The following is a 26,087-nucleotide window of genomic DNA, read 5'->3' as shown; positions in this document are numbered from 1 at the left end:
TTGGAAGAATTTCAATGATTTTCAACTTTAACTACACATTATAATTATTTGGAAAACTTAAGAAAAGAATGCCTGGGATCCACCAGCTCTACATTGAGGCCTGATCTTTGGGTATTTAAACACTCAATGGCTTAAGCCTAGAGGCCTAAATACTTTTAGGTTTAGAACTATACTTTTAATATATTATTTAACTTACCTTGAGATGAGGTAACTTTGAGACAGGTAGAAAGTGGAAGTGGGTAAACAATTGGCCTCCCAAAAAGCATTGAAAGAGGATACAAGTTTTTTTCTTTTGCATATTATAAACTTAGATTTTTTCTATAAATTTTGTTTTTTAAATATATAAAATTATATTGCTTATGAGAAAATTAAACAAAGCATACTGTTAGTTGCCACTGACTTGGTTCTGAGTCACGGCAAATTAGTGTAGAATAGAACAAAATGTTGCTTGTACCTACATTATCTTCAAGATCAATGGTATGCTCAACCCCACTGTTGTGATCACTATGTATTCTGAATGCTTTCGAACCGAGGCATTTTTCTTCCAGCACTATATCAAACAATATTTCATTGTGATCCACAGGTTATGATTGGTTAATTTTTAGACATCAGCAGCAGGCTTCTCTTCCTATCTGTCTTGATTTGGAAGGTCTGCTGAAGCTTGTCCACCGCAGGAGATTCTGCTGGTATTTTAGCTTCCAGTATCATAGCAACACATAAGCCATCATAGTATGGCAAACTGACAGGTAGTAGAAACAAAAAACATAAATACAGGTAGTCCTGGACTTCAAATGGATTCCAGTGCAACTACTCCATCATAAGTCAATTCTGTAAGTAAGTCAGATACCTCTGTTTTTTGTTTTGTTTTTCCAGCTTTCACGATTATTGCCTTTTATTATCAGTATCTTTATAAATTCACTATTTATTTGTCTTTGGCTGGTGGCCCAAGATTGTTAACACCAGCAAATTATGCACTGTAACACAGTATATAATACTTATGAATATAATATGATGTACCAAAAACCAGATGGTTTGAAGTATAGTTCATCATAACTCAAATACATTATAAATTGGAGATTATCTATATAGAGAACATAGTGAACCACATACCATCCTAAGTTCCACTTTGTTTTTTTTAATCTGTGACCTTGGAGTCTCTTAAAGCATGTTTAGCCTCCATGCTTAGAAGAAAAGTAGGGAGCCTGACATCCCTCCCAGGTCTCTGGTAGTACAAATGGTTTTTGCTCAACTACTAACCTACAAGGTAGCTGGTTTGATACCACCTAAGCAATCTGCTTCCAAGAAAACCCCACCAAGCAGTTCTACTCTGTAGCACATGGGTCATCATGAGTTGGAATTGATTCAACAATAAAAGACAACAATAAAATTTACAAAGCACTATTATAAATGAGGTACCATATATACTCGCGTATCAGCCGACCCAAGTATCAGCTAAGCCACCTAATTTTACCACAAAAAACTACATTAAAAATATGTTGGAAAACTCAGCTTATACACAAGTATATACAGTATATTATTCAGGCACTAGTTTAAGCAATTTGTGTTATTAGGCCAATTAGTTCTCTCAATAACCCCATGAAAGAAGTTCTATTACTCTTCTTTCAGCAACAAGGAAACTGAGGCAAAGAGAAGTTAGGTCACTTGGCTCAAGATCACACAGCTTTATGGCAGAGCCATTACTCCAGCTCAGGCAATTAACTTTCGAAGCTTGGGCTTTTGACTACCAAACCATTCTCAAACTACCTGAGTACAGTGAAACCCTAGAGAGCTGGAACGCTACAGGACTGCCTCATTTTTCCGATTTCACATCTGTTTTTGCTCTGACACAGTGCAGCCTTACCACTTTTCTATCACTCACCTTAGTGGTAAAGAGTTGTATATTCCTGCTTTGGCAGATTCTCCACCTTACACAGGTTCCCACTTTCACAGGATTTACTGTATTAAGTAAAATATACTCTCAGCTCACTAGGGACTGACAGGTTCATTCACTCATTTAATCAATATTTAGGGATGCAATACATGCCAGTGCTGCTCTAAATGCTGAAGAAAGAAGCAATGGTGAAGAAAATATGAATAGTGGTACCTGATTTTATAGAGCTTACATGCTAGAAAAAACATACACAGGTTTTAAAGTGAAACGTTTTAAGTAAAATCTTTATCCCCTTACATATTTAGGTTGGGAGGAAGTTGAGACTATCTGCTTCTATAAAAATGTATAACGCGGGGCTTAAGTGGAGAGCAAATGTTTTGAGAATGAAGAGGGTAACAAGCGTGCAGGTGTGCTTTATACAATTGATGTATGAATGGATTGTGATAAGAGTTGTAAGAGCCCAAAATAAAATGATTTTTAAAAAAAGAAGAAAAGAGGTGCTATGGGGGGAAATTCAGTGACTATAGAATTGTGTTCCCTTTTGAGTATGCTTAAAAGTTTCCACAGGGAAGGGAAAAAATGGGGGTGCGGGGAGGAGTACTATGCTGAATTGTGTCTGGCTCCCAAGTACACATGTAGAGACTTGAAAACTAATGAGAAAATGGAATCAAAGGATAACAGAATTTTCCCGTCAACTTTTTTTGAAGTCCCCTTAAATAAGTTAGAAATGATAAATATATATTTTTTAATTTTATAGCGCTGGAAACCCTATATAAAGTCACTATGCATCAGAAACAATTTGATGGTAGTGGGTGATGGCAGGTGAGTATATATATTTAAGAGTCCCATTGAAACAAAGGAATCCTGATAACATAATGGTTTATGTATTGAACAATTAACCACAAATCAACAGTTTAAAATCTTGTACTCCTCACAAGACAGATGAGGCTGTCAGTTCCAGTAAAGATTTAAAGTTTCGGAAACTCTACAGGACAATTTTAATGTCTCTTACAGAGTCACTATGATTCAGAACTGACTTGACAACAGTGGAATTTTTGGTCTTGGAGAGACATGAATGTTGGTTTGATTTTTTTAATTTATTATTCAAAAAAATTTCATTTGTATTTATTTAGCTTTCTGACTGTGCTTGTGCCACGTTCACAACGATTTTCTGCTCCTCGATAAGTAAAGCACGCTTGAGCCTGTCTCAGGCACATTTAGCACCCATAAGCCCTGCTGACATGTTTTTTGTTGTTGTTTTATACAATCTCATGAGAACTATAGGTCTCACAGCACGGAACCCTCAAAGTCAGCCTGGGCACATGCCACGTGCAGATTTTGGCATTTTTCCAACCTTCTTTGTATACAGGTAAACAGTTCTATTACCAGAGGTTCAGGACAGCCTAGTTTTCTTAGAGACTGCATTGTAGGAAAGCCCACACTGGTACATCAGACGCTGAACCATTTTGAATGCCTCTACACAGCGTCCCCGGAAGAGCGACATGAATGTTTAAGTACTGAACTACTAACCAAAATGTTGACAGTACTAACCCATCCAGAGGCATCTTGGAAGAAAGGCCTGGTGAAGGGTCTAAGGGTCATAGCCTTGAAAGTCCTCTGGAGCACAGAGTTCTACCATGAGTGGAAACTCAATGGCAGTTCTTTTGTTTGCTATTTGGATTAGGCATGGTATCTATATATTTATTTTATATGTGATAAAATAATTTATCAATTTATTCAAAGTATCTATTAAAAAAGAAAGAAAGACGTTGCATTGTGACAAGTTTGGCTTTAACAAGTTAGAGCAGTGATTTCTAAACCTGTCTACACATTTGAATAACCTAGGAATCTTTTTTCAAAAAGTGGTTTGAGTAGTTTAGAGATAGGCATCTTTTAAAAATTGCCAAGTCCAGGCAAAGGCATAGCAGTTTTCAAAGGTTCACAGCTGATTTCAATGGAAAGTTACGTTTCACAACCACAAAATTAGAGTTTTTATCAGTCTAAATAATGATAAAAGTCATTCATGACAAAGAGAAGAATAGTTAAATTGCCAGAAAAACAAACAGTAAATAAACACACACACACACAAGAACATGCACACATACAAACATTTTTCTTCCACTAATCAAAACTGCTGTGCTGTTAAAATAGAGCTCATATAATTTATTCAGTTTGTGTCCAGCCCACATGCCAAATGCTCTCTCCCAATACTCCAGGACCAACATGCCTTTTTCAAAAAGTACAATAAACCTCAACCTTTGTTACGTTGAAGAGCACACAGGCTCTTCTACACCAAACTTGCGTTTTTATTCTAAAGAATCAACAGACCTGTTTAAGAACTGACCACTTTCAGAAAAGATAGTGAGGGGTTCGTTCGGACCCTCTCCATCCTCCCAGGACCTAGACAGAAGGGAAAAAGAGCAAAGAGGAAGAACACATCCGAAGAAAAGACTAAACAAATACCAGCCAAAACAGTAAAATTTAAGCGTCTAAATTCCCCTTTTCTTCCTCTGCTTCAACTAATTGTACTCTAGGACAAGTTGTAAAACCATGGTCTATTCTAGTCCAGTGTTTAACAGGGAAAGCATAGCATAACCACCAACGAAACTTTGCCAAAGTCTCTCAGAAGTGGTTACAGGAGTATGTTCATTTTATAATACGAAGAATGCATTACATTTCAATTAACAATATAATAGATATAAAAGGGCTTCAAAAGCTTGAGGAAAAATAAAATAAAAAAATAATGGAATTTTTCCATGAACTTTTGGAGACCTCAAACAATTGTCTTGGCCAGAACCCCTAGAAGATTCTAAGTAAGTAGGTAGCAATACATGTAGTTAAAGACTTACTCTTTCTTGTCAATTTTCCTATTGTCTGGTATAAAAGTGTAGATGTGTCAATAATATACTTTTTATCTAATTAAACACGTATTCTCTCCTTATAATCTGAAAAAAAATTATCACAAAATAACACAGCAAAACACAAACAAGCAAACAAATAGATGGAAACCCAGAGGTCCTGAGTTTACAACTGTGTATAAGGGAGCTTCAGAAAGTTTGTGGGGAAAAACTCATTACCTTTGCATTCTACTTAAAATAAAAGTTTGAAACTCCCTTGGACTGTCACATCTGCTCATCATCCAGCTAAAGAAGTTAAATAAAGTTCAGGGCCAATGCAATCATTTCCTAACTGTGGCATCCATATTTCATAGTGCTTAATACTGATATGTCCAACAATTAGTTTACAAATGTAAAAAATCAACTGGATTCACCTTCAGAATTCACCAACATTGTTCATGACAACAAACCACAGAATGGCAGAGTGGAAAGAGGGCTAGACTATGCATGGCAAAATGAATGTGTCCTGAATTCTAGTCCTGATCTTCCCATAAAGTTGTATGATTTGGGCAAAACACAATCTTTTTGGACCTCAGAGTCTTAAATTATAAAACAAGTGGGTGAATCATTAGGGCTAAACAAAATTCTGGGTTACTTCCAGGTTTAAGAAAACTCTAAGATTATTTATCAATAAATGTAACTCTTCTATATTCTTTAAACACTTGATTATTCCTATTCTGATGTTTTAAGTCACTTATAAAAATACGAATCATAGAATTCCTCTGGTACTTGCTTCATAAAAGCAAGCATATTCTTTAGGTCAGTGGTTCTCAACCTTCCTAATGCAGCGACCCTTTAAGACAGTTCCTCATATTGTGGTGATCCCCAACCAAAAAATTATTTTTGCTGTTACTTCATAACTGATATTGAGCAACTGTTATGAATTGTAATGTAAACATCTGATATGCAAGATGTATTCATTGTTACAAACTGAACATGATTAAAGCATATTGATGAATCACAAAAACAATACTAATTCTCTATTGTGAAATATTTATTTCTAATGACAAATAAATGAAATTTTGTCTTGAAGCAAGATGTAGCATGGCTAACAGTCTTCACGCCAGGTAGTTGTAATGTGGGCGTATCTGCATGTAGGCGGACCCACCTGGAGATGATAGAGGAGAGGTATCTTGGTTCCTAAGACTCCTAGGTAACCCCTGTGAAAGGTTGTTCAACCCCCACAGGGGTTGCGACCCACTGCTTTAGGTTGTAACAAATGCAAACCATCTAGATTTGCCGTATAAATGTAAAACCTCTTCCTCTCAATGATGACTAAAAATAAATTTAATACTTTATTGTAATCACCAGGAAGCTCATTCGCATGTTTTAACTTTATATTTTGAAATAATTTTAGATGTAACAGAAGTTTGAGTTATTTTTAGATAATAGAAATATATACAGAAGTTCCTATTTCTAACTTACTGTAATTTGAATATTTTCAATGGATATATTTGTTCACATATCCTTTACCCAGAACTTTCTATGTGCCATGTACCCTGCTAGGTACTTTCCTGCTCCCAAAGACTCCCCCCCCCCCCGCCTCCCAGATTATTAACCAAATCCAATAATCCTTTACTAATAAAAAGTTTTCTAAAACTAACTTGGAAGAAAATCTGAACAGAGTAAGAATTAGAGAGCCCTTGGTTAATTATTTGGCCCAATACTCTCATGAAACACAGAAGAAAATTATTTATCCAAGGTTTCCTACTTAGTTGTAGAAAGACTTCCATTTCATATGACAATTCTTCACAAATGAAAGATTTCATTTAACAAGCACTAGAAATACAGAACAGAATTTCAAATTCTCACAGACTCCAGACTTCTTGGAGCCAGAGAGACAGGATGAACCCCTGAAACTACTGCCCTGAGGTAATCTTTAAACCTTAAACCAAAAATATCTCCTGAAATCTTAAAATCAAACAATAGTTTAACTTCACTAATAAACAGATCTGCTTAGAGCATCATGATCTTTCAAGAACTACCTACACGGACTCAAATTGATAACAGAAACTCCAATGATTAGACAGAAATCTTAAACCCAAACCAAACCCACTGCCATTAAGTCAATTCCAACTCAGAAGGAGCCTTAAGATTCCTGAGACCCTATAGTACATCTTTATGGGATCTGAGAGCCTCAGCTTCCTCTTGCTGAGCAGCTGGGCTGATTTGAACCACATAAATTAGCAACCCAAACTCTACCCCACAGCACCATGAGGGCTCTCTAGGGTCAGTTAATTTATGTTAATGAGCAAAGAATAACCCAGAAAAGGAGGTAGAGAAAGGTTGCAAAACTCAAAGAATGTAATAAATGTAGTAAGTAGAATGTAGTTACTGAATTGTAGATGTGGAACCCGTTGTTTTTGGTGTACGTTTTGCTGTGTATATTTTTAACAACAAAATAAAAACTAAAAAAACCCCCACCAAACACCAAATAAATAAAAGCTGAAAAATATGTTCTATAATGATGACGGTTGTCTTGCCATAAAACAAGAATGAAAAACAACTTTAAAGAACAATGGCATGCATTAAATAAATCACAGGCTCAGGGTCTCAGTCAGAGGTCTTCAGGACACCATTCTAAGAATATAATCTGCCAGCATTCCTTCCTCTATTGTTGTAATATATTCATAGTAATAAGAGTGGCCAGGATTTATTTACTTGTAATTGTTGTTTTTATTCCCAAACAACAAAGAGCTGGTCATTTAGTAGCCAGGCAGAGAAACTCAAAGACAAGAAAAGCAGGTTCCTTGATATTTAAAAACAAGTAAGACAAATTTCCGTATAAGTTGCACAATGAAAAATAAAATTTGATAAACAAAGTATTAAAAAATAATAAATATAGAAATAAAATCTAAGAGTTAGTTCAGTTGAGTCCTGAAGACTTAACTAAAACATGAGTCCAGATGCCATTAAGAAAAAGAAAACTTGTGTAGAAATGATGAAACATACAACTTTCCTCCCCCTACTATCATAATCCCAACTTTACCTTACAAATCTGGCTAGATCAGAGGATGTACACTGGTACAGATAGGAAGTGGAAACACAGGGAATCAAGACAGATGATCCCTTCAGGACCAGTGGTGTGAGTAGCAATACTGGGAGGGTGATGGGAGGGTGGGTAGAAAGGGGGAACTGAATACAAGGATCTACATATAACCTCCTCCCTGGGGGATGGACAACAGAAAAGTGGGTGAAGGGAGATGTCGGGCAGTGTAAGATATGACAAAATAATAATAATTTATAAATTATCAAGGGTTCATGAGGGAGGGGGCAAAATGAAGAGCTAATATTAAAGGCTCAAGTAGAAAGCAAATGTTTTGAGAATGATGATGGCAACAAATGTACAAATGTGCTTGACACAATGGACGTATATATGGATTGTGATAAAAATTATACGAGCCCCCAATAAAATGATTTTAAAAAGAAAAAGAAAAATCAGCAGACCAAGGAAGAATTAGTCCATATATCAAAATAAACTATAAAGTCAAAAGCTAAATGTCATATTTGCAATATGTGACTAAAACAAAGGATAATATTCCCAAATACAGAAAATCTCCTATAAACTGGTTAAAAAGCAAAATGATAATATTCTAAGAGAAAAGCACATAAAGGGCTAGAGGAGGTGATTTAGAGAATAGAGAATATAAACAGCCAATGACTATCAATGGTCAAGAGACGTAAAAATTAAAATAAGAAAATACCTTTTTTTACCCAGTCAACTGGAAAAAATAAAAAAATTTATATGATATCCAGTGTTAGGGAAATAGGGATTTTAACAATCTTTGTGGAAAATAACCAGATAGTTCATAATAAAATTGAAATAAGCTTATCACTTAACCCTCTGTAGGAATATATCTTACAGAGGTAAAAGCTCAATTTTTTAAAGATACATGCACAAGAATGTATACAACAATTTTTTTATGATGGGGGGAAAACCTCACAACCTGAACATTTTTTTAAAATCTACGTAAGTGAATTATTATGCAGTCAGTAAGAGAGGGGAATTTGCTCTTTAATTAATGATTTAGAAGGGCATGTATGATACACTGTAAATTGGCAGATGATATATAGTTTAAAAAATAGAAATTTGTATCACAATCTTCAAAACCAATCTCATTGCCATAGAGTCAATTCCGGCTCATGGCCATCCTATAGGATAGGGCAGAACTTGGTGGGTAGAGGAGGGTATTCCAAGACTATAACTCATTACAGGAGTAGAAAGTCTGCTTTTCTCCCAAGGCATCTTAGTAATGTTGTAAATAGAGAAAATCAACGTATATTTGCATTTCTAAGAGCTTTAGCACTGAAAGGCTTTTATTCAGACACCTCAGATACTGTTCAGTTTGTTGCAATGAACATATATGGCCTTTATAGTTTCAAAGGAAATTTTTATTAGGTCTAATTTAATAACAAAATAAATTTAAATAACAAAAGAAATGAAATAAGAAAAAAACTATAATAGATGTCACAAGAAAAATATTTAAAGGAGATAAAGATTTGGTACATAAAAGAATCAAACACCAAATAAAACATCGAGAGAAAAAAATTAATTCTGGATGATTTTTGGATTGGTATATAAAGTTGCTTTTAGGAATTCAAGATTGATCTCCATTTCAAACAAAATAAAGTAGTAGTTTTTCAATTCAAGAAGGTTTTTGTTCTGTTTTTAAGTTATCTGTTTAGAATTTTTTTTTAAAGAACAAATTCAGACAACACAAAAACCTGTCAAAGAAAGTGCCTGGTTATATTATTGCAATTTGTAACTCTTTTGTTAGGTTGTATATGACTTTAGTTATATTTTGAAACTGAAATGCCTTTTATAATACATCATTATTCATGAAACCAAATAACAATTTCAAAAGTACGGTGCAAATTTTAAAAAGTAGCAAATCTACACTGAACAAATGGCCAAATGACATGAAAAATTCAAACAAGAGCTGCATTTACTGTTGAAAAAAAGTTCATCCCCAATCATTTTTTAATATGCTAGTCACAAGGAAAAAAAGTAACTTTATGATGAAGCAATCTGACAATCAAGTTACCAATCAATGGGCCAACCCAACATGTATGTACCTTACATGGTGCAAGGTGAAGAATATTTGTGAAGTATTCAAATACGAAATTTAATTTGATCACTTTACTTAAGCCTTAGATAAAGCCTTAAGATACACTTTCCATTTTATGGACTACAGGAATAGAATGATTACCATAAAGCGGAGGTAAATCCAGAAGATGGGGGGACATTTAAGAAGACAAGTGCTCGATCAACTTTCAACAAATCCACACTATAAAGAGAGGCTGATGAAGGGGCAGAAGAGAAAACAGAAACTGTTCTAGGTAAAAATGAGTCCTGGTATGCAGTGGGTTAAGACTGAACTTCACATTACATCACATCAGATACAGGCTAATGGTTCAAATCCACCAGCTGCTCAGCAGGAAAAAGATGAGTCTGTCTACTCTAGCAAAGACTGAGTCTTGGAACCCATAAGGAGCAGAGGGCTTTTTTGTGTTGCTGTGAATTGGAATCCATTTGATGAGAGTAGATTCTAGGTTAAAAATGACCTCTGAATAATAATACATAGAATAAAAAGCATGGTCCTTAATTTGACGCCATACAGAACAAGCCATATATCAGACACTTTAGAAACCACTGAAATTCTTCGCATAAATCAAATATTAGTTAATATTACTCTCATTTGTTATTGTTGCTGGTTTGTTTCCTTTTTGTTTCTATATGTTTTTCTTTATATAAAATTCAGGACAGGATCAATAATGAGAGTAACAATACCAGGAAGGGAAGGAGAAGGTGGGGGAAGGGGCAACTGATCACAATGATCTACCTATAACCCCCACAGGTGGACGGACAACAGAAAAGTGGGTGAAGAGAGACATCAGTCAGTTTAAGAGAAGAAAAAATAATAATTTATAAATTATCAAGGGTTCATGAGGGAGGACAGGTGGTGGATGGAGGGGGAAAAAAGAGCTGATACCAAGGGTTCAGGTAGAAAAAAATGTTTTGAAAATGATTATGGCAACACGTACAAATGTGCTTGACAAAATACATGTATATATGGATTGTGATAAGAGCTGTACAAGCCCCCAATAAAATGATTTTTAAAAGTACTGTGAACTGTCAAAATACCATTATACTTTGAAAAGAAGATCTACCTTCAAATAAACTATGAAATACTGATTCCTTAAGAAAAACAACAATGGGGAGGGAGGGGAAAAATGAGGAGCTGATGCCAGGGGCTTAAGTGGAGAGCAAATGTTCCGAGAATGATGCAGGCACTAAATGTACACATGTGCTTGACACCATTGATGTATGTATATGTATGGACTGTGAATAAGAGTTGTATGAGCCCCTAATAAAATGATTTTTTTTTAAAAAGAACAACAACAAAATTCAGGACAGGTAAATCTACTGAAACAGTAACTGGATTTATAGTTTCTTGGAGGTATGGCAGAGGAGGTGGGGGTAAATAGAGAGCTAATAATAAGTACAAGATGAAAATATTATAAAATTAATTGTGGTAGTGATTGCACACTTTTATTATGTTTAAACGATTCAACTACATGATATGTGAATTACATCTCAGTAAAACTGCTAAAATTAACCTGATGCAAAGGGCTTAAGTGGAGAGCAAATGCTTTGAGAATGATTGGGGCAGGGAATGTATGGATGTGCTTTATACAATTGATGTATGTATATGTATGAACTGTGATAAGAGTTGTATGAGTCCCTAAAATGTAAAAAAAGAAAAGAGGAGAAAAAAATGATTAGGGCAAAGAATGTACAGATGTGCTTTATACAATTGATGTATGTATATGTATGAACTGTGATAAGAGTTGAATGAGCCCCTAATAAATTGTTAAAAAATATATATTCTAAATGAAAAAAAAACCTGCTAAAATTAGAAAAGAAAATGCTAAATAAGGGGGAAAAAAGAAAGGAAGAAAAGGAGTTACTGCTCATTTTTATTAGGTGTGATGATACTATGGTGATTATGTGGAAGAATGTCTTTATTTAAAAGAGGTAGCTACTAAAGTATTTAGAAGTATAGCATCATGTCATGATGCCCTTTTTTAAAAGTTATTATTAAGCAATTATGATCATAGATGTAGGTTGGATTTGGGTTGTGCTACTTTTCTGGGGAGTCAGTGGTTTTCCTTTTGGTATTTTTGAAATCTTTCATGACAAAAAATAGATTTTAAAACTTCACAAAACTGTTAAGGAACACTATTATATGGAAAGAAATAAAAAATAACATAAATTGGCAGGCTGGTGGTAATATAAATTGGTAGGTGTTCTGGAGAAGAATCTGACAATATTATTGAAAACTGTTATCCTCAGACTTATACTTGTAAAGACTACATAGTGCCTAGGAAGTTCTGTGCTTATTTTTCTGTAATATTTTATATATAATTCAAAATACTTCAGGGGGTTCCATGCTCGTTGAGAAAGTACAAACAATGCAAATACAGAATCAGGAAGCACAGATAAGGAAAAGCCCCTGAGGGCTGCTGTAGACCACAGTTTGTGCGCACATTCACACTTTGAACACAGACCTATTGAGAAAGGAACGATTACTAAAAGGACAGAAAATGGTTGGCTTGGACATTAGTCTTCCTCAACTCTTTCCATTCACTAGAGGTTTTCAAAACTGAGCAAAGTTCAGAGACAAGTCAAGAGGTACTGCATAGAATTTAAAAATGGGTGATTTTTAAAAATACAAATCATTAAAACAGGTGATTTTAAAGAAAGAGTTGAAATAATATGAAAATCAACCTATTTATTTATAAATCCTTAATCCATGCAGATTCTGAACAGAGACCCTGAAAAGCTGCTGGATCTCAAAGCCCCCAGATGACCCGGCAAGAACAGAGGGCTAATGAATTCTGCAAGGTTTGATTTTGGTTTTGACATATGAAGGAGTTTTGGGCTGGCTTAGTGACAAGTGATCAGCATGAGCAAATGAGGGATGCTAGGTGTGTGAAATCATTTACCATCTGTTCTCTCTGGGGTTTCAACTTGTCCATGATCACATGATCATTAAATTTTCAGAAGCCTGGTTCAGTTATCCACAGATTGAATCAGTTATCTGCTATTTCAAAACTCTTAAGTGTTTGGAAAGATTATTCATTATGTGCCATTCTGCTCCCACACACGGTTCACTTACAGCAACATTCAAATGTCCAAGACCTGGCATCCTAGGTCCCAACAAACCACTCTGGCATCATCTTCCCACAACTCCTAAATCCATCAGTAAACCAGAGTTCTCACTATTCAACTTCAGGAATATTACTGATGCTTCCTTATGCCATTTCGTTTTCTTTCCTTTAGTCTACTTGTGGCAAACTTGCCCGTTCATATATTTAGTAAAATTTTATTTAGTGCCTCTGTGCCATTCAAATGGCACCTTTTCCACGAAGCCTTCCTTGATTCTCCAAGTAAAAATAATTTTTCTCTCCTCTGAATTCTCACAGCACGGTCTTCATTTAAAACATATATGATGTCTGCTCTCCCGTCCTGTGTTGTTCACATCACCTCATGGAAATCTGTTTTCTACAACTGTAGGGATCTCTATGTGGTAGGGTCACCAACTTCTACTACCTTAGGCAGTTTTTTCTCCAAGCAGTTATGCTGATTTCATTACTTCTGAATGAGTCATGTCCTTGGACGCTGAAGAGTTAAGACAATCTAGAATGATTCAGATGGTCCATTTTCTTAATGAAGTTTTCCTAGATTCAAATATACTAATTTTATTATATCTATCACATCATTATGTGCATGCATGTATACTTACTCCTGTTAGCCAATATCTATACAACATTTATTAAAAGAAATCCAGAACTTAAGTAGGACCTACTGGTCTCTAAAGTCCACTCATATGATACTGTACCTAAAATGTTCTCATCTTTCCAGGTATTTTTTTGAGAGGTAACCATCTTGTCTTTGGATTTCTCTAAATGTTTGAATTTTTCAAGTTTGAATTTTAGGCAAGTTACTTAGGCTTACTTCTCTATACATTTTCCTCAGGAAAACACAAAATTGGAATCTGCTTCACAAATTTACAACTTTCCAGTCTTTCCAGTGAGAGACTGCCATTCCTTGGTCTTTAGAAAAAGTGCCTAAATAAGTATTCAGGTACTAATATTGAACAGATTTATTATCAGTTAGAAAAGTTGATTAATGTGATCTTTTGTTTCCTCTTGGCAAGTGTGTGGGTGGAATCTGTAGCAGGTTAATGTTAAATCCAAACCCTAATACCTATTTAAAGGATAAACACCCTTTGAATTAAATGCTTTATATTATTGTGACACAGTTGTGTTATTAATAATCACTAACATCCTAACTGGCATAGAACCCATAATTCTTCATAAGATGAAAATGTGATTCTAGTCATTTGCTTTACAGGATTTAAATATAAAATAAAGCTTTTCATCAAATCCTAGGATTACATTACTCCAGCCATAATAATGTGCCAGACACCAAATAGTTTGATACTGGAGTTAAGGGAGGAGAGAAAGAAAGAAGAGATGAAGGAAAGAGGGGATGAGAGGAGGGATGATAAAGCCAGCCTGGTACTGAAGAATATTCAAAACCACCCATGGTTAAATTGTATAGTATGCAGATTGCAAACACGGGCTTTGTGACTAAGTGCCTAGACTTAATTTCTTTCTCCATCAATTGATAGCACCAAGAGGAGGCTTCAAAAGAGTTCATAAAGGTAATTTTTTAAAAAGAGTTCATGGAAAAATGGAATTTTTCACAAACCTTTTCAGGCTCTCTAGTATTTCTCAATTTTTTTACCTGTAAAAATGGATTAAGATTTTTTTAAAGCACATAACTCAAGAGTCGTTATGAGAATTAAATGACATACTATTTGTAAAAACTCAGTTTATTATCTGGCAAATAATAAGCATGTTAAAAAATGTCAGTTACTACTATTATCGCTGTGACTATTGTTCAATCTCCATTCCCAGCCCTAATGGGAATACCACCTCTGTATCGATCCTGTTCTCCAGCCAAACTGGACTGTGTCATCCTATAAACTTCACCTCTACATGCACATTTTTCACTGTGCTTGCTACACATCATTTCATCTCCAAGTATTAAAATCCTGACCATCCTTAGAAGTCCCTCTCGCAGGTCACCTCTTTCTGGTTATCTGGAAAAGTGAGAATATTCCATTTTGTAAAGAATGCAGTCAACGTCACTGGACAACTTGCATAGAAACTGCTGAATGTGAATCTAACCTACTGTGGGAACTTACACCAAGAACACAACCCACTATTATCCAAAGCAAAAGGTAGTTAGATGTGGAGGAGGGATTAGAACCAAGGGTTCTGATTCTAGAACTCCCTTCTTAGGACTTTTAATCAAGTGAAACTCGGAGTCCTGGTGGTGTAGTGGGGTATGCACCGAACTGCTAACCACAAGCACAATATCATTCCCTGATATTCAAGCTCCATAGCACATTACAGACACCCCTCATTGTACTTGGCCCTCACCTTGATTCATCTTTATACCCTGCAGAGTTCTAGCCCAAATATCTACTACCCACTGCTTTTCAGTTGATTCTGACTCATAGCAACCCATTAGGATTTCAAGGATATAAATCTTCATGGAAACACACCACCTCATCTTCCTTCTTCAAAGGGGCTGGTGGGTATGAATCACCAACTTGTGGTGAGCAGTCCAATGTTTACCCTTTTCCCATGTACACTGTATGGTTCAATAAAGGAATGCTTATATTTCTCCTCTCTCATTATCCAGCTACTCTTTTGGCCAACAGCTCTAATATTTCATAAAGCTAGCTAGCTAGTTTTCTTTTTTATCATTATTTAGAATATAGTACACCCAACACACAGCAGTTGCCTATTCAATGAACTGAATTTAATATCATCTTCTAATTTCATTAATTTATTCATTATAATTAAATGACTCAGCCTTCTAAATATATTTTAATTTCTGACTACCTACAACTATCACAATGTCATTTATTGTCAGAGGGGATACAATATGCAAAACCCCAGTAAAGTCGGTGTGATAGTTACATAATTTCATGTGAATTGATAAATAGGATGAAGGGGTGAAGTTTAGCCTGGCAATCTGGTCACAGCCTGATGATGCCTCCTGTGGGCATAGCCTTTTCCTGAAGATTCTGGGAACTTCCTCTCTTTTTCCTTGGGGGCAGACCAAAACTCTAACCACGTGGAGAGCTTAGCGCCAGGGCTGAGATGCTTCTATTGCCAATGGATTCCAAAGACTTTTCACCCACCTGCCTGTGATCTTCCTGCATGGGCATCATTACATCTTCTGCGTGAGCCTGAAGAGGAATTTATGGACTAGTATTGGACATATGGGCTAATAATGGACTTGATCTGGACTGGGCTCTTTTCTCAATATACAATTGCTTTTTGATATAAAGCTCTCTCCTATACATATGAGTATCTCTGGATTTGTTTCTCTAGTCCACCCGGTGTAGCACAGTAGAGATCGAAAATCAAATGCCTATTAGCCATAAAGGTAAATGAGCAAAAGGCCTCCATGAACAACTGTCTCCTTTGCCATGAGGCCAAAAGAACTGGCTGCTGCTCAGCCACCATTACTTAACAGTTTGTTCAACAATTCCACAGAAGAAGGAATCCGGATTAAATGGTAAACATGGTTCATGCAACAGAGATGTTCAAATTCTCACAGACTCCAGATTTTCTGGAGTCATGGAAACTGGATGAACCCCTAACACTATTGCCCTGAAGTAATCTTTAACCTTCCAATAAATATCTCCTGAAGTCTTAAAACCAAACAATAGTTTAGCTTTAACTAGAAAAAAAAAAGGACTGGCTTAAGTAAAATGCTCTTAATTGATCTATAGGGATCAAATTGAAAGATAAGACAGAAGCCTTAGCATGCAATGCATCTATGTTAATGAGGGCAGAAAATGACACAACTCAAATAATGTAACTGATGTTACTAAATGATGTATGTACAAACTGCTGAACTGGTATGCTTCACTGTGAGTATGTTCAACAACAACTAAAAAAATCCACCATAAGAAATGGAACAACGCTGTTTGTCTGCAAGACTGTAACTCTTCACAGGAGGAGAAAGCCTCATCTTTCTCCCAATTTGTATAGAAATGAGTGCAAATAAAACCTATTTCACTGTACAAACTTTCACTGAAAATACAATAACATGGTTTGGTTTTGTTTCTTAAAAAACAAACAAGTCAATCAAGAGAGTAGTGCAGGCTTCCAAGAACTAGGAAACATACATCTCACCTAAAAGCTTCAGCTGGTTACTGCTAGGAGGGGAGACTGGCTCATTACTGATTTTCTAATTTTTTTAACTAAGTTAGCAACTCAAGAGTTTGTGTAAAATTTTAAGGCGTTTGAAATATTGGATGAGCCAAACCAACCCTGGCTGCCTGTCTGGATCCTCACCTGCAGAAGTTCTCTATAAAATAAGTGAACGGGTTGGGAGGAGTCCCTGCCACAGTCAACACAGCCTAGTTCTCCAACACTCTTCTTCAGCATGAAAAGCCCAATTAATTTGACCACGGTGTTAAACACATTGCAGAATCAGAAGGGTGCTAACATTCACTTTAGTGTTTTCTAAGTACCAGCACTGTTCTTCTCTTTTTAAATCAGGGGTTCATACAACTCTTATCACAATCCATACATATACATACATCAATTGTATAAAGCACATCTGTACATTCTTTGCCCTAATCATTTTCAATGCATTTGCTCTCCACTTAAGCCCTTTGCATCAGGTCCTCTTTTTCCCCCTCCCTCTCCACGCCCCCCTCCCTCATGAGCCCTTGATAATTTATAAATTATTGTCATATCTTGCCCTATCCAGTGTCTCCCTTCACCCCCTTTTCTGTTGTCCGTCCCCCAGGGAGGAGGTCACATGTAGATCCTTGTAATCGGTTCCCCCTTTCCAACCCACTCACCCTCTACTCTCCCAGTATCTCCACTCACACCCCTGGTGCTGAAGGTATCTTCCACCCTGGATTCCTTGTGCCTCCAGCTCCTATATGCACCAGTGTACAATCTCTGCTCTATCCAGACTTGCAAGGTAGAATTCGGATCATGGTAGTGGGGGGTGGGGGGAAAGGAAGCATTTAGGAACTAGAGGAAAGCTGTGTTCTTCATCGGCTACGTCGCACCCTGACTGACTCATCTCCTCCCCTAGACCCCTCTGGGAGGGGATCTCCAGTGGCCGACAAATGGGCTTTGGGTCTCCACTCTGCACTTCCCCCTTCATTCACTATGGTAAGGTTTTTTGTGTTTTTTGACGATGCCTTATACCTGATCCCTTTGACACCTGTGATCGCACAGGCTGGTGTGCTTCTTCCATGTGGGCTTTGTTGCTTCTGAGCTAAATGGCTGTTTGCTTATCCTCAAGCCTTTAAGACCCCAGATGCTATCTCTTTCGATAGCCGGGCACCATCAGCTTTCTTCACCACATTTACTTGTTCACCCGCTTTGGCTTCAGGAGTTGTGTCGGGAGGGTGAGCATCATAGAATGCCAATTTAATAGAAGAAAGTATTCATGCATTGAGGGAGTGCTTGAGTAGAGGCCCAAGGTCCTTCCGCCACCTTAATACTAAACCTATAAATATAGACACATAGATCTATTTCCCCATCCTCATATATATATTTGCATGTAATGTCTTTGTCTAGACCTCTATCAATGCCCTTTGCCTCCTAGCTCTTTCCTCTATTTCCCTTGACTTTCCTCCTGCCCCACTAGCATGCTCCGTCCCCACATGGGTTACAGCCATACCTCTTCGTTACGTTACCTGACCCTTGATCATTCCCCACCAGGCCTGCCACCAGCACTGTTCTACATATGTTCCAAGTGTTAACTCATCTAATCCTCACAACAACCTTACGAAATAAATAGTATTCTTTTTATTTTGACAAGGCATTGAGGCAGAGGTTATGCCAATTTTTCAAGGTCATATAGCTATCAAGCAATGAAGCTGGAATTAGGACCTCACACCACCTCACAAAGACTCCACCAAAACAAACTCACAGCTGGAAAATAAGCCTATTCAATAAAGGTGCCGGGACAATGGGTTATAAGCAGAGAAAAACATCAAAGTGGATCCTACCTTCTTCCTATACACAAGAATCAATTCCAGGTAAAGATTTACACATCAAATACAAAACAGTAAAAATTCTAGAATATCCTTTAAAACTAAAAAATGTTGGAGAAGATAAAGGTTCATAAAAATTTGTCTACATTAAAATTCAGAACTTACCGCTTCTCAGCCTTTTCTTGGCTAAGTTCAAGTGTAGTAAAATTCAGAACTTCTTTGTAATAGAAACTCAAATTCACTGCTACCGAGTCAATTTCAACTCATAGCGACTCTATATAACAGAGCAGAACTGCTCCCTGTGGATTTCCGAGATTGTAACTTTTTACAGGAGTAAAAAGCCTCATCTTTGTCTTATGGAATGGCTGGTGGTTTTGAATTGATAACCTTATAGTTAGTAGCCCAAGGTATAACCCATTACGCCAGCAGGGCTCCTTTTTAACTGAAGACACCTTAAAAATAATAAATAAAAGTACCGTAAGTACAAAGACAAATTGGATTACAGGAAGTAAAATGCAGCCTATCAGGATCGAAAGGTAGCTTATTAGCAACCTGCAACACGCAGATGACATAACCTTGCTTGCTGAAAAGGACTTGAAATGCTTGCTGATGAAGATCAAGAATTGTAGCCTTCAGTATGGATTACAACTCAGGTGAAAGTAAAATCCTCACGACTGGATCAATAGGTAATTGAGAAGAGATTGAGGTTGTCAAGGATTTCGTCTTGCTTGGACCCACAATCAATGCTCATGGAAACAGAAGTCAAGAGACCAAACAAAGTCTTGCAGGGGGAAAATCTGGGGCATACGCCCTCTTTAAAGTGTTAACAAGCAAGGCCTTACTCAAGCCATGTTATTTTCACAATTGCCTCATATCCATGTGAAAGCTGTACACTGTGGAAGAAAGACCAAAGAATTGATATGTATATGAATTATGGTGCTGGCAAAGAATCTTGAAAGTACCATAAACTGCCAAAAGAATAAAATGCTCACTTCAGACATGTTATCAGGAGAGATAAAGTCCCAAGTCCCTGGACAAGGACACCGTGCTTGGTAAAGCAGAAAGGCAGCAAAAGAGAAAAGAAAAAAAAAGAAGGCCCCAAACAAAATGAATGGTCACAGTGACTGCAACAATGGGCTCCAACAGAAAGCAACTCTGAGGATGGCGCAGGACTGGGCAGTGTTGTGTTCTGCTGTACAAAGGGTCATTCTGAGTTGGAACTGACTCCCAGGTACCTAACAGCAACAACAAATAAGCAACCAACTGGGAAGTGATATCTGTAACACACATAACAAAAAATTAGGAAACAAAATATATAAAGAAATCTTTAGAAAAAATAGACAATCCAATGTAAATTTTTTTTTAGCAAAACAAGCCCAAGCTTGGGCCTAATGCTATATAAACCTGAACTTCCCTAGTTGGTAGAAGATAACACTAGAGTAGCAGACTGACTAAAATATACAATATTCATGGGTCTATGTCATGTTGGAGGGGTCCTGGTGGTCTAGTGTGTTATGTGTTGGGCTGTTAACTGCAGGGTTGGCAGTTTGAACCCACCAGCTTGGAGGGAACAAGATGAGACTTTCCACACCCAAAAAGATTTCCAGCCTTGGAAACCCTAGAGACCATTTTTGCTCTGTCCTACAGGGCCTCTATGAGACTGTGCAGGTACCACAGAGCATGGGGGATCCAGACAGAAGGGCAGAGCCAGGATGGGTACTGTCCACAGTACAGAAATTTGGTGGCAAAGCAGATTAAACACATAGATCAGATAGCACATGTTTTCAGCTTGGCAAGTTATATATATATATATATTTTTTTTTTTCACAACTACTCAGTTCTGCCAATAGTACAAAAGCAGTCAAAGACAACATATAAATGAACGAGGGTGTGTTCCAATAAAACTAGGTGGTGAGCCAGATTTGACCTGTGAATCATACAGTTTTCTTTTTAAAACCATATTGTTTTCTGACCCCCCAATGTAGGTTAAGTGTGCTTTTCCTACAATTTAGGAATACCTTTTTTCCATATCTTTATCTGTCTTTTATGTTGGCTAACATCTCTGACTTCCTTAATCAAAAAGCCTATCACCAGCAACTTTGCAGTAGTTCCAAAAACCCATTGCTCTACCAAAACATTATTTTGGACAATTTTCATCTCGTTTTCCTGCCACTTTTAAAACCTCTGTGACACCCGTCATCAGAAACTAAGAGACGACAACATGCAAACCTATTGCTGTCAAATCCACTCCAACTCCTAGCAATGTGTAGGGCAAAGTCGAACTGTCCATAAGATTTCCAAGGCTGTGAAGCCGACTGTAGATCTTTCCCCCTCAGAGCGGCTGGCGAGTTCAAACTGGCAAGCTTCTAGTCAGCAGCTGGGTACATAACTACTGTGCCAATAGCACGCCGAATCCAACAAGAAACCTAAAAAATGCCTTCTCTCTCACCACTCAAGATAGTAATGATCAACAGCTAAAAATTCCAATTCTGTTCCATGCCCACAGTACCTACCCAAGTACTGGTCCTCATTACTTCTTCCCTCCTTCCAACAAGCATTCACATCTTCCTAAAAATTCAACCCCAACATACTACTCTCTCCCTCAAAAACCTTTAATGTCCACACCAAAGGGAACAGAGTCTGGAGATTCCCAAGGAAGGCAGGGCAAGGGTGGGAAGATGAAACAATAGACTAGAAGGTTGACAATTGACTTTGGTGAAAAGGAGAATGGAGGTCCACAGAGGGAGGAGAGAAATCTTCTCCTCCCCTGATTTCTCTAAGGAAGAAGTAGGGTAGAATACAAGGAAGGGGAGGTTGATGAGAGGTTTGAACTGTTGAGTGAGAGTTGACAGTCTGAAAATGTAAACTATCTCTCACCCACCCTAATTCACAACTTGAAAATTCACCAAAAATAAATGTATGTTTTTTAAAAAACCTTTACTGCCTCCCCATCAGCTGATTGCATTTTGTAGAAAGCCAGAGAATACAAGGCAAATCTTCAATGAGATGGACTGTCACAAAAGCCAAAACAATGGACTCAAACACACCAGCTATCCTGAAGCTGGCACAGGACCAGGCAACATTTTGTTCTGTTACTTATAAGGTCACCATGAGCCGGAGCTGACATTATGGCAACTAACAAGCTAAAAACTCCTTAACAAGGTTCAAATAGCCATCCAGTCTCATCTCCAACCACGCTTTCACACATACACACTCTCTGGTCTAACCACATTCAACTACATTCTCTGAAAATGAATGGCTCTACCTGGAAAGCTCTTCCCTCCAATTCTCCATCTTGTAAACTCCTCTGTCTTGGGAGACGTATCTTAAACATCATCCCTTCACAAAACCTTCCCTGACTCCTAGAACAGAGACACACCCACCATAGTGTCCTGGCAGCCTTTGGTAATGCTCCCTTGGCATTTGCCACCCCACACATATCTGCTTTTCTCACTAGACTGACAACCAGAAACAAATAGACCCTGCTCTGGGGATACAGTGGTACGGTGTTCACCTATTAACCTAAAGGCCAAAGGTTCAAACCCAGCAGCTGCTTCACCAGAAAAAGATGTAGCAGTCTACTTCCATAAAAATTATCACCTTGGAAAACCCTATGGGACAGTTCTACTGTATTCTACAGGGTTGTTATGAGTTGAATTAACTTGACAGCAAATGACCTTGGGTTTTTGTAAAGATCTTTCAATCCTCAGAGTCTAATACATCCAGTACTGTACTTGACACACAGAAAGATATTACAGGTAGTAGGAAGTAAAACAGGCTACAAATGTGAGCTTTACAGGCAGGAATTTACAAACAGAATGCACGAGGGTCCTGGATGTGTGTTTTCATTGACCTCAAACTTAAGTCACCATTTTCTTCAAATAGGAGGGCAGACCTTCAATCAGAAATACCCAGGAGACACTGTGGGTTCAATTCCAGAAGACAGTGGTTGGTGCAATAAAGCAAGTCATACATTTTTGGCTTCCCAGTGCATATAGCAGTTATGTTTACACCATACTATATTCTATGAAGTATGTAATAGCATTATGACAAAGTATGAAATATTGAGAATTGCTAAAATCTGACAGAGAAATAATGTGAGCATGCGCTGGAAAAATGGTGCCCATAGACTTGCTCAATGCAGGGTTGCCACAAAGCTTCTATTAAAAGAAAATTAAAAATGTAAATGACACCATTACCACCACAACAAAAAGCTCACAGTATCTGTGAAGTGCAATAAAATGAAGTATGCTGGTAGATATCACAGACAGCTTTATATACTGCAGTTAGGTTTCCTAAAGTATTATTTATGCTCATTTCTTTGAAATTATGACATCAGACCCTTCACTCGATCTTAATGTGCTAATGAGCTGATATATATGTGTATATATATATGTTTTTAGGTTTTAAAAATTATTTCAATATAATTGGTTTCCTTTGTAATCCACTGTATTTTATGCAATTAAAAATACTATTTTGATAAGAGTCTACTGACTTCATCATAGGTTAAAGGGGGTCTATGACCCAAGGTGAAGCACCCTTATATTAGAAAGACTCAGCACAAATGAATTGTGTTCCAGTACATGCATCTGGAATCGAAAATCCTACCATCAATGAAAGCTCTCGATGTTTGATTCAGAACTCTACTACAGCCTGTCTCAACTTTAAACTCCTTTTTATCATTGTCAAACTTCAATTAACATCTGATTATGAAGGATGCTGAGGTTCCATCATTGTACAGTTAACTTTTTAGACTTTCTGTCCATATACTGTACAGTGAATAACTATGAGAGCAAGGTCAATCCTGTAAATGATACAAAGTTAAAGGTCAAAAAGGCCTTGAAACGGTTTTGTCTTTTATAAGTAGCAGTGAACCCCAAAAGAACCAAACCAAAGCTCAGTGCCATCCAGTTGACTATAATTCATAGTGACCCTACAGGCACAGAAGAATTGCCCCTGTGGGTTTCTGAGGCTATAACTCTTTAAGGGAGTAGAAAGCCTCATCTTTCTCCCAGGGGGTGAGCTATGAAATAACAAATAGCTGGTTACCTATACTTTTTTGATCCCCCCCTTTCCCAGCCTGTGCACTGACAACTCAGTACAAACCCAAATTCGTTATTACATTCCTGATACATACTGCCGTTACTTCTTAACATTTTCCTCCCAGCTAGCAAATTCCTCCAAGGCGGTTTGCTGAACAAGGAAGCAACAAACCTGAGTTCTGAAACCCCTCTGCTACTCATTTGACAGATCTTGGGAAGTCAACTTTACCTTTCTGCTTCTCAGCTAAAATCACTACGTAATCTGAAATCATTACACGAGCTCTAAGGCCCTTAAACTTTTTTCACGTTCACTTCGTTCACCATTCTTATTGCCTTCAACAACGCCTTTCGGATGACCTCCCCAGGTGACCCGGCACTTCAGCAAAGGGCTGTCTCCTTCCTGGGAAGACACCTTGGGTCACCGCCCCCAAACAGCCTGGTTCCTCCTTTTAAAGATACAGGCAAACGCCCTAAATTGATGGTTGTTCTCCCCGTCCTCGCCAACCAGTTTCACTCTGCACCCCTTTTGCTGGCCAGCTCCTGAACACAAGCCTCAGCGCCCCCCTTTCTCTCTTCCTCAACAAACCTTTCCGATTTTCTGATACTCTCAATAAAAGGTGGGGAATTCTAGGGTTCACAGGTCTTCAGTCCCTTGGGGGTACCCGGACTTGCAATTGTGCTCCAAGGTTCTGTGGAATGCCCGATCCAATACACGAATCCGGACCTAAGGGCTCTCGTTTCTAGTCAAGCCCTCTCTGAGAACTGCCTCAGCCTTGACAGCTTGGGCTAGGCCCCCACGCCCCCCAAGCCCAACCAGTCCTGGGGTCCCAAACACCGCCCCTGGCTCAACTCAGTTCCCTGAGAACCTCAAGCACGGTTTCCATTCCGACCCTACTTCGAGACCCGGACCCCACGCCCGGCTCCCGACCATTCCAAGGGCCCAAGCGGCCAGCGGACCAGACCCCGCGAGCCCGGCCCTGCACTCCCTCAGCGCCCCGGACCCCGCGTCCCACACCCTCCCCAGCCCCGGCCAAGCCCCCGCTCCCTCAGCGCCCCCGCCCGCAGGCCTGGGGCCCGCTCCCCAACATGGCGACGGGGACACCAGTCCGGCGGGCGGGGCGGCTCCGGGCCCGGGCCGCGCTCCTCGATCGGGCGCCGCCATTTTCCCGCGCCGGGCCCGGGCGGCGCTGCCTTCCGGCTGAGTGAGCCGGTCCCGGACAGCCGACGCCCGGCGGGCCCACCCCTTACGGGCCCGCGTCGCCGTCGCCTCACCTGAGCGCCGCTCCAGCCCTCCCGGGCTGGCCTCCGAGCGCCGGCCCGGGCCGTGCGTGCCCGCAGCCCTCCGTGCGCCCGTCTGTCCGTCCTCGCGTCTACCCGTCTGTCCGGCCGTCTGCTCCCGGCCGCCCGCAGCCCGACCCGGCAGGGCCTCAGGGAGCCGGCGGGGAGGGGGATGGGCCGGACCGGGCCGGGGAGGGAGGGGGAGGGAGGGAGAGAAGGAGGGAGCGCGGGAGGGGGCGGGGCGGATCTGGGGGCGGGGCCATGTCCACGTGACCAAACGTCCCCGGGAGCGCGCGCCCGCTCACGTGCGTACCGAGCTTTTAGAGCTGGAATTGCTTGGTTTGCATGGGCTTCCCGCCTGGGTGATCTCGCCAGTAGCTTAAGCCCTGCGCTGTAACCACTGCACATCCCAGTTGAAGCGCTCTGGCTCCAACGGTACCCTTTGCTAGGTCACCTCTCAAAGTCTATTTCCCCATCCAAAATACAAAATACGGTGATAGTAATTACGAGTGCAAAGAGGAAATGGGGGAAGTATGGAAAGCACTTGGCACACTTTACCATTAATTGCATATAAGTCTCTATTTTTTCCGTCACCGCCCTCCTGGCAAGCTCAGTAGGTGTTCAGTATAACTCTTGAGTGAACAAGTGGGCGTGCCCCCCGCTTCCTTCTCCTCAAATGTAGGGAGACTTCCCCAGCACTGGACCTGATGTCATACAGCCCTGGATTCAGAACTGGCTTTTTCCCTCTCCTGTTGTCAGGTGCCACTGAGTAGGTTCCCATCCAGAACAACCCGTTGTACAACAGAGGGAAGCAATGTCCTGTTCCCCACTCTGCTGCAAGAATAATGTTTTTAGGAGA

At 39.0% G+C, this 26,087-nt stretch overlaps 1 protein-coding gene across 8 annotated transcripts in view; it reads right to left on the bottom strand.

Annotated features, from left to right (window-relative positions):
* The window catches only part of NCOA6 (nuclear receptor coactivator 6), a 109,731-nt gene extending 84,304 nt beyond the window's left edge, over positions 1-25,427 (bottom strand). For all 8 annotated transcript variants that reach the window (XM_075563745.1, XM_075563737.1, XM_075563742.1 and 5 more), the window contains exon 1: positions 25,223-25,427. The gene's annotated coding sequence lies outside the window, so the exon portion shown is untranslated. The remainder of the gene's footprint in view (positions 1-25,222) is intronic.
* Positions 25,428-26,087: the final 660 nt, after the last annotated feature.

The sequence above is a fragment of the Tenrec ecaudatus genome, chromosome 12 (genome assembly GCF_050624435.1).
Source record: "Tenrec ecaudatus isolate mTenEca1 chromosome 12, mTenEca1.hap1, whole genome shotgun sequence".
Classification (NCBI taxonomy): domain Eukaryota; kingdom Metazoa; phylum Chordata; class Mammalia; order Afrosoricida; family Tenrecidae; genus Tenrec; species Tenrec ecaudatus.
This window is presented reverse-complemented; position numbering and strand designations above follow the sequence as displayed.